This window comes from Geotrypetes seraphini, chromosome 5 (assembly GCF_902459505.1).
Source record: "Geotrypetes seraphini chromosome 5, aGeoSer1.1, whole genome shotgun sequence".
NCBI lineage: Eukaryota > Metazoa > Chordata > Amphibia > Gymnophiona > Dermophiidae > Geotrypetes > Geotrypetes seraphini.
In genome coordinates this window covers 204058995-204073723 of record NC_047088.1, presented here as the reverse complement: position 1 = coordinate 204073723, position 14729 = coordinate 204058995, and the positions used below count along the sequence as shown (strand labels likewise).

Here is a 14729-nt window from a genome sequence, read left to right as displayed (position 1 = left end):
CCCATTTTTCTCCATTTGTAAATTGTTCATTTCTTTCACTCCTAATTTATCTATATAAGTCCTTATTTCCATGATCTACATTGTTTTTATTTGAACCAATGCAGCTTTGGAGGACAGGGAAGGGGAGCTGGAATGATGCTGAGTGGGGGAACTAGAGTAGTGCAGGACCCTGCAGGCGGAGAGGGAGGGGAAAAAGGCAGGAGGGAAATATACTAGACCTGGGGACAGAAGTGCCAAACTGGGAGAAGGGGAGAGGGGCAGAGGGAAAAAGAGGCCAGGAGAAAAGGGAAAAAGAGGGGAGAGATTGTGGACTGGGGGAGCAGAGAGAGAGATCTGTAGCAAATAGGAAGGAAGAGATGCTGGACTGGGGAGGGATGGGGCAGTGGAGAGACTGGACCAGATGCTGGACCAACAGAGGGAGAGGGATATAGAAGACCACTGAGAATAGGGAGGGATTCAGGGGTGCAGGATGAATGGAAGAGAGAAGATGGACAGGGATATAGAAGAGGTGCTGGCCCTGGAGAGAACTTAGGAACAGAGATATAGAGGTGCAATATTGGACCAAGGGGAGGAATAGGGACAGAGTTATGCTGGACAGAGATGCTGAACATGGGAGAAGAATCAGGACAAGGACATGGAGAGAAGACACTGGACAGGTTAGATAGACACACACAGAAATTATGAATGCTGGACACAGAGAAAGAAATAATGTCAAAAGGACAGGAGACCCTGGAAAGATCTGTGAAATACCAGAAAACAGAGGACCAAAGCAATGCTCAGACAACAAAAGTAGAAAGAATGCTATTTTTTAAGCTTTGGAAAATCTGCTTCTTCACTTCCAAATGTCCCCACTACCTTGGGAGCAAAAGTATTACAGGGAACTTCATCTCTATTTTTCCACTGGGGGCTCATTCACACCTAACTACACCACTGTCAGCTGGGGTAATGAAGATTTGAGTTTAGAGTTACCACATAATTAATGCATGTCAGCGACAAGATAAGCATATCCTGATTGGAAGCATCTTCATAAAGGTGCTTAATATATGCCCATTTTACTAAGCCTGACAGCATGTGCCCAAATGTTCCGATGCCCACAAGAATTGAATGGGTGTTGAAGCATTTGCCGTGCGGTACTCGGCTGCACAGTTTAGTAAAAGGGGGCCATAATGCCTAACATACTTCTGTAAAAGATAGGTGATTACAAGCAGAGTCCTAGATTGAATTTCACAGAGCAGGAGGGAGTGCGACAGAGGTTAGCGCTACAGCTTCAGCATCCTGAGATTGTGGGTTCAAAACCCACACTGCTCCCTGTGACAAGTCACTTAATCCTTCACTACCCCAGGTACATTAGAGAGATTGAGAATCCACCAGGACAGATAGGGAAAATGCTTGAAGTACCTGTATGTAAACCGCTTTGTTTGTTTGGTAAAGTTATTATCTTTTTCTTAGCAGTGGTGTTTTTTGACAGTTCATGGCTCCTCCTTCCATCTGTGCATACCCAATCCACAATCAACATGTACATTTTGGTGCCCTTAACATTGGTTTAAATATTACAGCTTCACTGATGCGCATTTTTATTCACTCCTGCTTTTGAGTATACCTCATTAGCACATTTATCTCAGCCTCCAGCACAACATTTTAGTTTTTTTTAAGTATTCTAAACAGCTCTGGTGGTTTTATCCAGAGTTTCCGTTTGCTTGGTTTACATGCTTTGCTTATTATCGGCTTGCATATAATAGGTTTTGCATAGCGTAATTAATTGATACTTATGTTTTACCTTTTTTAATCAGTCCTACTGCTCTTTTGAGCTTAGTCGCGCCTAACAAGGTACCTTTAATTATGGATATGTTCTTATCTTAATTACTTTGTGTTTGTTGCTTTTTTAGCTCATACTTTACTGCAATAAATAGGGCAAAATATTCCATTGTTTTGTTCTTTGTTACTATTTAGTTCATAATCTATCGCAACAAATAGGGTACCATATTTGAATCAGAATTGCATTTTAATTCATATTGAGGTTAAATATTGACAAGCTTTTAGTTTATTTCTTCTTTTAAATTCCTAATTTTATCCCTTTATAGTTCACTTCTAGTATATAATCCATGAATCTCTTTATAGAACCTACAGGGTATGTACTCCCCTACTCTTTGCACAGTTTGTTTGGTTCGTTACCCTATGCAACTTTGTTATATTTCCTTGCCAAGATGTTTCAATAGGTAAATAAAATTCTCACATTTTATGCTTCCAGGGTATCTCGCATATCTGTTGTTTTCTTTATGTTTGGTTGTTACGCACGTAATACATATATATATGTATTTTGTAACAAGAACTTCCTTCATCTTGATATTTTGCACTTTATGGCTAGGTGTGCTTTATGTTTTCACCAACATCATGCTTTTTCTTACAAAAAGATCACTAGTCTTCCTACTACAATTATGTATAACGGCACCATTCACCTTAATACCTTTGTTGTCACTTGGACCTAATTTCATTTCACTCTTACATACCTAAGGAGAGAGTGTAGTGCATTGGTTAAAGCTATTGCCTCAGCACCCTGATGTTGTGGGTTCAAACCCATGCTGCTCCTTGTGACCCTGGATAAGTCACTTAATCCCCCCATTGCCCCAGATAGATTGTGAGCCCACCAGGACAGACAGGGAAAAATGTTTGAGCACCTGAATAAATTCATGTAAACCGTTCTGAGCTCCCTTGGGAGAACAGTATAGAAAATTGAATGAATAAATTTAAAAAATACCTAATATTACACTATATATCATTTCATATCCATTCATTACATATTTCTATCCATAGGACCTCTAAGGAAGATAATAGTGTCGAAACACAGACCGTGTTGGGTCCAAATGTTCCCAGTGTATTAGGTCCTAGACATTTTCATGTGGATTATCAAATTATTTCAATAAAGTCTTCATCTTGGACATCAACTCTCCACAAGTCTCTTGTTTTGGTATACAAGTCCCAATCCCTTCCCTCTCTAGAAAACAAATGGTCTCCACTGTTAATGTTTCTGTATTGATTGTTATATTGTCCTTATATTTACAAATGCAATAAAACTATGTGAACAAACAAACAAACAAAAAAAGTTCAAAAGTAAAGCATCAGAAACAAATCTGATATTAAGATACCATGGCTGGTTTTTAAAAAGTTGCAACAGAGGTTTCTACCGCGGCTTTGTAAAAGGAGGTCCATATTTTTACACTACTTATTATTTAAACGTTTTCCCAAAAAATGGTAGCACTTAATTGTTTTGCAATAAACGTATTTGATAATAAAAATAAAAAAAGTTTTAAAACTGATTTTCTTTTAAGTACACTGTGCATCATAATTGATGAGCCTTGTTTGTACAACTACCCGTTTAACTCAGGAGAGCAAAGACCATGCTGTAACGCACCCGTAAACAGGAGTCCTCTGCTCCGCATCCTCTCTTCACTTGCAGTTGTTTGCTGCATCAACTCCAGTTAAAATAAATTATTACTCACGACCGTCACCCAAACTACCACGCCGGGGCACATCTTCCTCCTAACTGTAGGCGCACTTGAAATGACGTCCCTGGAACGCACCACGGCTCGCGGAACGTGACCTACCTTCTATCCACTACTGTACAGCAGTAAGCCGAAAGTCGGCCATCTTACGCCGGCGTGCCGTATTCCTCACGCGCGTGCTCTGCCTTGCGCTACGGAAGCTGCTTTGCGAGGGGTTCTGGCGTTGGTGTCTACCTGCGGCTGTTGCAGCAATGGCGCGGTCGGGCCTAAGTGGCGAGTTGCTGTATTAGTCGTGACAGAGAAGCGCCCTGGTATAGCCGTGGCGACGTGGGATAGATCTCAAAAAGGCAGAGGGGCGGGTCAGTGTTTGGTGCAAACGAGGCTGTTCCCGCGCGATAGGTAAGTGAGGCGCTCCTACCCAGCGGTGGGAAGAAGGGTGCGCGGGTGTATGCCTGGGCCGCGGGGGAGAAGGTTCCCGAGGGAAGAGCGGGAAAATGTTCCTTGAAAGCGGGACCCATCATCTGTGGGGACGGACTACCATGGGATGTTTGGGTCTGTTTTCTTTGCAATAAGTACGGAGGAGCGGGTAAGGATTGAGTTTTTGTGTTGATGTCTGTTTTTGTTGTTGCTGTTTATGATTTTGGGATTTCTTTGGTACAGTATTGCATATAAATTCTTTTGTGGTAGGACACCCTCCCTCCCCCGCAACGACAGCATTGCAGGCTTGAAGGGCACCGTGGTTGGCTCAGGCAAAGCTCTCCCTCATCAATGGGGTTGCAGTGGTGCTGAAATTTGTTAGTGTCTCTTCCTGGTCTGGAGGCGTAGCTATCAGTAAATATTTTTATTCTTTGCCTGGGAGCTGAAAACACATAATAGAGTCTTCCGATTGGAAGTTGGAAACTTTTTTTCTTTTTTAAACAGGGACGCCTTTGTATTGACCTTTGCTTCTCTTTTGTCAAAATTCTACCTAAATGGCATTCTGTAAATATGCATATTTGACATAGCACATGTTTCACAGGTAGATTAGTCCTGATTAGGACTCGCACATGTGTAATTCAGAATGCTCAAACTTATGATGTGTGTTTCTGGCATTTAGACACTTAAATCAGCTATATGGCTGGGGTAAGGCCCCCACTTCTAAAATTATCATCAGTTAGGCAGCAAACTTGAGGAGAAGTTGTGCCTCAGTGTGGCTGTTCTGGTGTTACTCTTTTTGGTTATGATAGGCGCCCTGTTATAGAATTGCCTTTTATTTATACAGTATTTGTATTTGATGGATACGGTACATTTACTGCCTCCTATTTATGTGGCAATAATTGCATCCACACTAACCGCACGCACGTGGATGGTAACATACTGTGCACTAATTGCAATGTTCAGTTCATGCCCATTGTCTGCCAATAACTTACCTATTTTCCACCTCATAATAGGGTTTTTATTTATTTTATTATTTATATACCACTTATAACCTAAGTGGTTTACGTTCAGGTACTTTATCATATTTCCCTATCTGTCCCGTGGGCTCAAACTCTATCTAGTGTACCTGGGGCAATGAGGGGATTAAGTGACTTGTGCAGGGTCACAAGGAGTAGTGAGAGATTTGAACCCACAGATTTGAACCCACAGAGGCTGTAGCTCTAACCCCTGCGCCACACACTCCCACATTTAGGCCCTTAAAGTTCACCTAAAGTTAGGCACTGATACTATAAAACTTAGGCAGTCATCATAGAATCACACTTGGCAACACCTAAGCATGCTTGGCAGTGCTCAGCATCCTAACATTTAGGCATTCCCAATTTATGCCAGGGTTTTCTTCTCCTAAAGTTAGGAACCGAAATTGGAGCCTAATGGCACTTAATTCACAAAGATGTGCCTAACATTTTATAGAATCAATGTTTTCAAGTTAGGTGCCTAACTTTCAATTAAGTCCAATTAAAGCCAGTTGTAAGGTGGTGTATGCCAGCATCAGCACTGATTAAGCCTATTGCTCAATTAATGTAAATGCGATATATTGGCACTTAACTTTAGGTGGACATTATAGAATCAGGGCCTTAGTGTCATGCCAGCAAGGTAATAGCACATGCTAATTCAAATGCACTTTAGTGAAAAGACCTGTTGCTCAGAAGTCCCATTTTCGTACTCGCTTGACCTGTCCCATTAATAACTCCCATCCTCTTAGTCTCCCTGCCGCCAGTATTAACTGCTCTATATCTAGTCATTTGTATCCTCTGCTATGCATTCTGTCATTGAAACACATCTTTGTACAATGCTTAGATTACATACTTTACCTTGATTTAAAGCTTTCAGATTAGTTTGAAAGCTATCGACTTTTTTTTCTCGTGTTATTTATACTCAGTGGCTTTCCGGTGGGGGGGACCACCCCGGGTGCAATCATGAGGGAGGTGTTTCCAGCCTTGGAGTCATGGTCTGGGAACTTCCCCTTCTCACGGCCCAGCCCCAAGGCTCTCGCACTTCTCTCCTGTTCTCACCCTTCTCTCCTGTCCAGTCTTGGCAGTAATTCAGCGACTTTGCCCACGGCTCCCCTTCTTGCTTTCCGTGTCTGCCTGGTCTTTCTGAATGATGCAACTTCCTGTTTTCGCCTGGGTGGACCATGGCAAACGGAAAGCAGGAAGGGGAGCCACGGGCAACATTGCTGAATCACTGCCAAGGCCGGACAGCTTTTTCAGCTTGGCGGCATCAGACCGGACAGGAGAGAAGGGTGAGAACATGAAGTACAAAGCGGAGGGGGAGGGCATTAAGAAGTGCTAATTGGACTGGTTGGGTTTTTTAAAAAAAATTCTAAAACAGTGGGGGGGAGGAGCATTAAGAAGTGCTAACTGGACTGGGGCTTTTTTAAAGTACAAAATGGGGGGTATTAAGAAGTGCTAACTGGACTAACACGGTTTGTTTGTTTTTTTAAGTAGAAAAGACTAGATTCACTAAGGACACCGATCGTGTCCTGACGACCCGATTTTCCTCCGACCCAATTAACTAACCTCTGTGCCGATCATCCTCCGATTCCGATCTGCGCATGCAAATAAGGGGAAACAGCATGCAAAGTAGGCAGGCAGTGATTTACTAAACAAAATCTGGAACACCGACTGGGCTGGACGATCAAAAAAGAAGCGACTGCTGGGGACCAGTCTCTCACGTCCTTTCCAACTGCCCTCTCCTGTTCTCTGCCACCCTGCTCAGTAAACTTCTGCTCTCTGTCCTGATTCTCTGCTCTCTGCTGCCCTGCTCACTCCTTCCCCGATTCTCTGCTCTCATCCGCCCTGCTCAGTAACTCCTGCTCACTGCCCTTCCCTGCAGTTTGAGCCCTTGGTTTTAACCTGCGGGTTTAAAGCAGGTTAAAACCACGAGCTTGTGAAATAAAATCTCTGTTTGCTTGTCATTCAGCAGACTTCCCAGAAGATCCCTCACTCACAACATGTGTCATTGCAAACTGGAGTGGGGAGGCACTGTGAGATGGGACCAGGAATCAGTGGGACAGCTGTGAGGGCTCCCTGCGGGCAGGCAAATGGGCAGATTTCAGTTAAAAAAAGTTTTTTAAAAAGGTTGCTCTGTAACCATGCGCAGACCATCTACAGATGGTCTGCGCATGTGTCGGGATCGCTATTCAGCAATCGTGCATTCGGTTGGGGGCATGCCTCCGATGGGCCTGCTTTGCATGACGGCGCGTTCAGAATCTATCGCCCGGCCTTGGATCACCCACGGATCAAATCGGATCCATGGGCATAGTGAATCTAGCCCAAAGTGGGAAGTTTTGTAAAAAGGGGATGGGGTATCAAAAAATGATGGGCACCGGGTGTCGCAGCTAGGTATGCCACTGTTTATACTTTTCAGATATTTGAATGTCTCTGATATTCCTTCTCCTTTTCTCTAACATGTACTAGCTTAAGTCCATAAGTCATATTTTTAAAATAATTTTAATATAGATTATGCATTGTTTTGGTAGCATTTAGTCGGACTACATCTATCCAGTGTGCATATTTTTGGAAGTATGGCTTCCAAAATTTGACACAGTTCTCCTTCAATAATCTGTATAAAAGTGTTACTGCCTCCTTTTTTTCCCTACTGATTACGCCTCTTCCTGTGCACCCTAGAATTTCTCTTTCTCTAGCCACTATCTAGACACATTTTTTTCTACCTTCAGATCATCGGTATTTTAAATATTCTTTTTTCATCCTTTCATCCTCAGTCATGTCCTGCTTCCTTGGATTTCTGCTTTCCAAAATGCATGATTGCATCTTTTTTGTGCTTTGAATCTTAGCTACCAAGCTAAACTTTCTTTGGTCATTTGTCATTTTCTCCCAAATTCTATAATAATCACTAAAAATTGTATGTGCAATTTAATTGAATAATCCAATTAACACTGATAATTGGGATCCTGACAAGCAATTAATGGTGCTAATTGGTTTAATTAAAATTTATGTAGGTGCTTGTTCAGGAACCAGTCCCAAATGAACTTCCAAGAGAAAATGCCCAGATTAGAAATGTCATTTAGGACAGGTTCCTGAAGAAGGATTATTTCTGAAACCGAATCAGTTGAACCATCTGAACCATATATGTTTCCTGGAGTACAGCTTCTGCAATTGGACCCCTTGTGAAACTCGTTTGGGGAGTTCCTGCTTTTGCATGCCGTCCACTTAAGTTAAGTCTTTTTACTGCTTTTTACAGTTATTCTACCTTGTTGTCAGTTGATGTGTTACTGCAACTTTATATAATTTTGTATGATTTATCACAAGTGTTATGCACTGTTATTTTGATTCACTACACACGAGTAAGATTCTATGATGATGTGTTGTGCTGGATTGTCACCCGCGCACGGATTGAAGGGTTTCCATTCATTTGACTGACCACAAAACATTTTTTGATTATTACTGATATTATTAGTGTTACATACATATATATATTGTTGCAGTACACATTTTATCCCAGGACAAGCAGGCAGCATATTCTCTACATGTGGGTGACGTCATCCACGGAGCCCCGTCGCAGACAGCGTTTCAAGCAAACTTGATTGAAGGTCTTAAGTTTGCTAGTACTGCCCATGCATGCGTGCCTTCCTGCTCCACTAGAGGGCGCATCCCCTCCTCGTGGTCTTTAGTTCTTAGTTTTCCGCGGAGCCAGAAAGCCCTGTCTCTCTTCTCTGCGTTCTCTAAGTGCCTTTCTAGCACCGCGGCTTCTTTATTTATATCGGGAGTCGCTGTGAGGTTTGTTCCTTATCATCTTTCCACGTTCGTGAAATTTTTTGTTTTTCCTTCGGCGACCGGAGACTCCCGGTTCGCTGTGGCCGCTTGGCCTCGCGCGGCCACGGCCATCTTTTTGCCTTATGTCCCGGCCTCTCACCGGGTTTAAAAAGTGTTCTCAGTGCGGTCGGGATATTTCTATCACAGACCCACACCGCTGGTGTATTCTCTGTCTTAGAGCTGACCACCCGACGGACTCCTGTCCGCGCTGTACTACTCTCCAACCTCGGGCTCTTCGCCATGGAGGCTGCTTCGGCCTCGGTCTCGACGTCGGCCTCAAAGAACTCGGCGCCGGGCAAGTCTCCCTCAACCTCGAAGGCCTCGGCGGCCTCGACCTCGAAGACAGCTCCGGGTAAGTTCCCTCTTCTCTCCTCAGGTTCAGTTCAGCTACCGAAGAAGCCTTCCTCGTAGTCTCTGGCCATCCAGGCGGTGAGTGTACTCCCGCAGGCCTCTACGAGACCTCCTTCCAAATCCTCCAAGCGTGCTTCCACCATACGGGAATACTCTTCCTTGAGGTCGCCCTCGGTGGAACGCACTGCTGCACCTACTCGGCCTTCTATGGTCATGGTGCCGATGTTTGAGGAGGTGTTGAAGGCGGTTATCTCCTCGGAGCTCTCCTCGGCGTTGGCTCACCTTGCGCCGGCCTCGACCTCGCGCGCTATTGACCAGCCTGAGCGTTCCAACGAGGTTCCTCGGGAACGAGTACACCGGTCTCGGTGGTTATCCTCGTCGGATTCTTCGCCTCTTCCATCAAGGCACGCTTCTCCCTTGAGTCGACCTCAGTCGAGGCACCAGTCGAGTTGTGTTGCGAAGCGTCCCCGGGCGTTCCCCTCAAGGCGGGGTAGGTCTACTGGTCCTCGCTCTACCGGGTCCGTTAAAGCCTCGGACCTTACCATGTCCAACCTGAGCCTGCTGTGCTCTCCTGTTTGCGAGGCACCGACCTCAGGGGGATCCTGCCTCCTTTTCACGGGGCTTGTCTTCGGGACGTGGTTCCCCGCGGAGGCATTACGGGGCCTCGAGGGCCCGGACCCCGGGGTCCTCCCCTCCTGGTATTTCAAAACGCAGGGTTTCGTCGACTCCACCCTGTTCTTTTAGCGGGGCGTCTTCGGCGTCCCTGATGGTGGATACCGATATCCCTCCGCAGTATTCCAGGGAGGCTTCCCACTCCTTTTCTGCTGCCTTGCGGTCTCGCTCGGCCATCCCGCTTGGGAGCCATTCTGAGAGTAGACCCTCTTCCTTCACTCGCTTTGTTATGGATATGGGGAAGGCATTGAACTTGGACCTCCAATCGGATTCCAAGTATACTAAAGAATATTTGGAGGAGATGGAGCTCCCATACTCTCCCCGGGAATCCCTGCGGCTTCCCTTGAGCCCGGTGTTGCAACAGACCTTCTTTCGCAACTTGGAGACCCCGTTTGCTATTCCTGCCATTCCATCTAAAATGGAATCTTGGTACCGTACGGTGCCTTGTAAGGGTTTTGAAAAGGCTCAGCTTTCCCATCAGTCTTTGGTGGTGGAGTCTACCCTTAAAAAGTCTCATCCGTCCAAGGTGTATGCGGCTGTCCCGCCGAGCAGAGAGGGCCAGACTATGGACAAATTCGGGAGACAGCTTTATCAGAACTCTGAATTACAACTTTACCTTTACATCCTATCTCAAGTGGTATGTTAAGGCTCTTCCCCCTTTCGAAGCAGATTTGAGTGCCGAGAACCGTGCAGATTTTCACCAGCTTGTGGCTATTCTGGTGCAATTTCGGCTGTACATGTTCCAGGCCTCCTTTGATGCATTTGAATTGTCATCTAGGGTCTCGGCCTTTGCGGTCGCCATGCGGCGCCTGGCATGGCTCCGCATCGTTGATATGGATCCTAACCTGCAGGACCGGTTGGCCAACCTCCCCTGTCTAGGGAACGAGTTCGATGATTCCATCGAGGCCGCCAAAAAGCGTCTCTCTGAACATGAACGCTCCTTTGCTTCCTTGGTCCGGCCTAAGGCGAAGCCCGCTACGCCCAAGTCCTACCGTCCTCCTCCACGGCGGTACCCACAAAAGTCTAAGCCTGCCTTCTCTCGCCCTCCTCCTTGGCGGTATCCAAACTCTCACCATCCTTTTGACTGGCCGGACAGGCAGAGGTTGGCCTCCCCCGCCCTGGAGGTTTCCCCTCTGCGCGCCTTTGCGCGCCGTTGGGAGGAGATTACTACGGACTCTTGGGTCCTCTCCGTCATCCGGGGAGGGTACTCCCTCAACTTCCATACTCTCCCTCTGGACAGGCCTCCAAGAGAGCCTCTTATGGAAGGGGAGCAGCTGCCTTTGCTGCTTCAGGAAGCACATGCCCTTCTTCGTCTGTGGGTGGTGGAACAGGTTCCCCCTTGCCAACAGGGCTCGGGGGTGTTTTCCCGGTACTTCCTGGTTCCCAGAAAGACCGGGGACCTTCGTCATATCCTGGATCTCTGGAGGTTGAACAAATTCCTAGTTCGGGAGAAGTTCCGCATGCTTTCGCTTCCCATCTTGTATCCTTTGATGGACGAAGGGGACTGGTTGTGTTCCCTGGATCTAAAGGAAGCCTACACTCACGTTCTGATCCATCCAGCTTGCCGAAGGTTTCTTCGCTTTCGAGTGGGAGACCTTCACTTGCAGTATCAGGTCCTCTCGTTCGGGCTCGCTTCATCCCAAAGAGTCTTTACGAAGTACCTCGTGGTGGTGGCGGCTGCCCTACGGTCACAGGGCCTTCAGGTTTTCCCGTACCTCAACGATTGGCTTATCAACGCCCCGTCGAAGGAGGGGGTTATTTCAGCGACCTGTCAGACTATTATCTTCCTTCAGAGTCTGGGGTTCGAGATCAGCTTCCCCAAGTCCCAGTTGTGCCCCTCTCAGTCCCTGCAGTTCATTGGGGCGGTGCTATCCTCTTGTGGCTGAGTCAGCTGGTGCTTCAGAGGTCGTCAGTTTCGGCCAGGTAGATGATGATCCTTCTGGGATACATAGCCTCCACCGTTCACGTCACACCGTTTGCCAGGTTGCATCTTCGTGTTCCTCAGTGGACACTGGCGTCTCAGTGGCAGCAGGATCGGGATCCCGCTTCCAAATTCATTGCGGTGACTCCCTCCTTGAAACGCTCGCTCCTTTGGTAGACCAACTCGTCAAATCTGTCCAGAAGTTTGCTTTTTCTCACGCCCCCGCATCAGAAGGTTATGACGACGGACTCCTCGGCATACGCTTGGGGAGCGCACCTTGATGGCCTTCGGAGTCAGGGTCTGTGGTCGAGTGCTGACCGTCGCTGCCACATCAACGTTCTGGAGCTCTGGGCCATTTCCTGCGCCGTGGTGGCTTTTCGTGATTTGCTGCAGGATTGCGTCGTCCTGGTGCATACGGACAACCAGGTGGCGATGTATTACGTGAACAAGCAAGGGGGTACGGGTTCCCTTTCGCTCTGCAGGGAGGCCCTTCGGCTTTGGCAGTGGGCGCTGTGCCTCAACATCTTTCTTCAGGCGGTGTATATCCAGGGCGAGCAAAATTGTCTGGCGGACAAGTTGAGTCGCCTTCTTCAGCCGCACGAATGGTCGCTCCATTCTCAGACTCTGCAGCAGGTGTTTGTTCAGTGGGGATCTGTTTGCTTCGCCCATCAATCACAAGTTGCCTCGATACTGCTCGAGGATGTTCTCCCGAGATCGTCTCAAGGCGGATGCTTTCCTTCTCGATTGGACGGGCAGGTACCTTTATGCATTCCCTCCCTTTCCTCTGATTCTCAGGACGCTGGTACACCTCAAGTCGGTCCATGCCACCATGATCTTGATAGCTCCTCGGTGGCCCTGGCAACCGTGGTTCTCCCTGCTCCTCCAGCTCAGTGTCAGGGAGCCTCTTCTTCTTCCTGTGTTTCCTTCTCTGCTGTCTCAGAGTCGGGGTTCGCTGTTGCATCCCAATCTGCAGTTTCTACACTTAACAGCTTGGTTCCTCTCCACATGTCTTCCGCCTTAGACTTTTCTCAGTCAGTGAGGGATGTTCTTGAGGCCTCTCGGAAGAGCTCCACTTGTCAATGCTATTCCCAGAAATGATCCAGATTTGCTGCGTGGTATGCTGAGCTCCGCATGGAACCGCTCTCTACTTCCTTGCGGTCAGTGCTGGATTATCTGTTCCACTTGTCTCAGTCGGGACTCAAATCGACATCTATTTGAGTCCACCTCAGTGCGATTGCTGTCTTTCATCGGCCGTTTGATGTGAAACCACTCTCCGTCCATCCGACGGTTTCCCGCTTTATGAAGGGTCTCTTCAATGTTCATCCTCCGGTGGTTTGGGATCTTAATGTGGTTCTGGCTCAATTGATGAAACCTCCGTTTGAACCCATTGATAAGGCTCCTCTGAAGTTCCTCACCTTGAAGGTGGTTTTCCTGGTTGCTCTCACGTCTGCTCGCAGGGTCAGTGAGCTGCAGGCTCTGGTTGCGGACCCCCCTTTTTACTGTATTTCATCATGACAAGGTAGTCCTGCGTACTCATCCAAAGTTCTTGCCCAAGGTGGTTTCGGACTTTCATATCAATCAGTCCATTGTTCTTCCGGTGTTTTTTCCGAAGCCCCACTCTCATCCTGGGGAGGTGGCGCTTCACACTCTTGATTGTAAAAGGGTGTTGGCCTTTTACCTGCGTCGCACCGAGTCTCATCGGACGGTTCCTCAACTGTTCATCTCTTTTGATCCTAATCGGTTGGGCCTAACGGTTTCCAAGTGCACCTTATCCAACTAGTTGGCTGCTTGTATTTCTTTTTGCTACGCTCAGGCTGGTTTCTCGCTACAAGGTCGAGTCACAGGACATAAAGTACGAGTGATGGCGGCCTCTGTCGCTTTCCTCCGAGCCACGCCTATTGAGGAGATCTGCAAGGCTTCGGTTCATACCTTCCCCTCTCACTACTGTCTGGATGCCTTTTCCAGGTGTGACGGCCAGTTTGGCCAGTCGGTTTTGCGTAATCTGTTTGCCTAAATTGCCAACTTTCTCTCCATCCCCTTTTTTGGTTAGCTTGGAGGTCACCCACATGTAGAGAATATGCTGCCTGCTTGTCCTGGGATAAAGCACAGTTACTTACCGTAACAGGTGTTATCCAGGGACAGCAGGCAGATATTCTCGTAACCCACCCACCTCCCCGAGGTTGGCTTCTTTGCTAGCTATCTGAACTGAAGACTATGAGGAGGGGATGTGCCCTCTAGTGGAGCAGGAAGGCACGCATGCGTGGGCAGTACTAGCAAACTTGAAACGCTGTCCACAACGGGGCTCCGTGGATGATGTCACCCACATGTAGAGAATATCTGCCTGCTGTCCCTGGATAACACCTGTTACAGTAAGTAACTGTGCTTTTTCTGTCTCAAGCTAGTACCATCTGTTTACTATATCAGTGCTGTTCTAGTATAATTCGGGTTTTCTTATTTTGATTGTTCTAAAAAGGAGGCACAAAAATGGGACGATCATGGGTGGACCAGGCATTTCTTGAATTTATGCATGTATTTATAGAATGGAGGGGGAGGAGATCTTCACTTAATTTAGCCGTTAGACTTTACACCACCTTTCAGTTGGTATAAATGGCCATGCCTATAGTTTGGAGCGATTCCTGGCACTAAACGCTATTCTTTAAATGGTGCCTAACTACCCCCACTTTTACAAAGCTGTGGCAGTGGTTGTCATGTGGCAAATACTCCAATGCCTTTTACATCCCGATGGGCGTCGGAGCAATTACCACAGCAGCAGCCACTACCACAGCTTTGTAAAAGGATCCCTTTGATTGTTATTTATAGAATAGCACAAAGGCCCTGATTCTGCAAAATGCGTCTAAAGTTAGGCGTTGTTTAGGTGTCTCAATAGATTCATGCTCAGCAGAGTTTTTTAGGCATCTAACGTTTTAGGCATTCTTTAGAGAATCAGGTTTTAGGTGAGATTTAGATGTCCAAACAATGTCCTTAATGTTATAATATTTTATCATGTTATTAGAATGGTGATTTTATGATGTT

The 14729-nt window shown here is 46.7% G+C and overlaps 2 protein-coding genes across 6 annotated transcripts in view; one reads left to right on the top strand and one right to left on the bottom strand.

The window, feature by feature from the left end:
- Positions 1-3740, bottom strand: part of FASTKD1 (FAST kinase domains 1) — a 134639-nt gene extending 130899 nt beyond the window's left edge. For 4 of the 5 annotated variants that reach the window (XR_004539471.1, XM_033944708.1, XM_033944706.1 and 1 more), the window contains exon 1: positions 3410-3593. The gene's annotated coding sequence lies outside the window, so the exon portion shown is untranslated. The other variant, XM_033944707.1, reaches the window with a different exon arrangement.
- PPIG (peptidylprolyl isomerase G) overlaps positions 3708-14729 on the top strand; it is a 259537-nt gene continuing 248515 nt past the window's right edge. Inside the window, 1 exon segment of the mRNA XM_033944704.1 lies at positions 3708-3899. The gene's annotated coding sequence lies outside the window, so the exon portion shown is untranslated.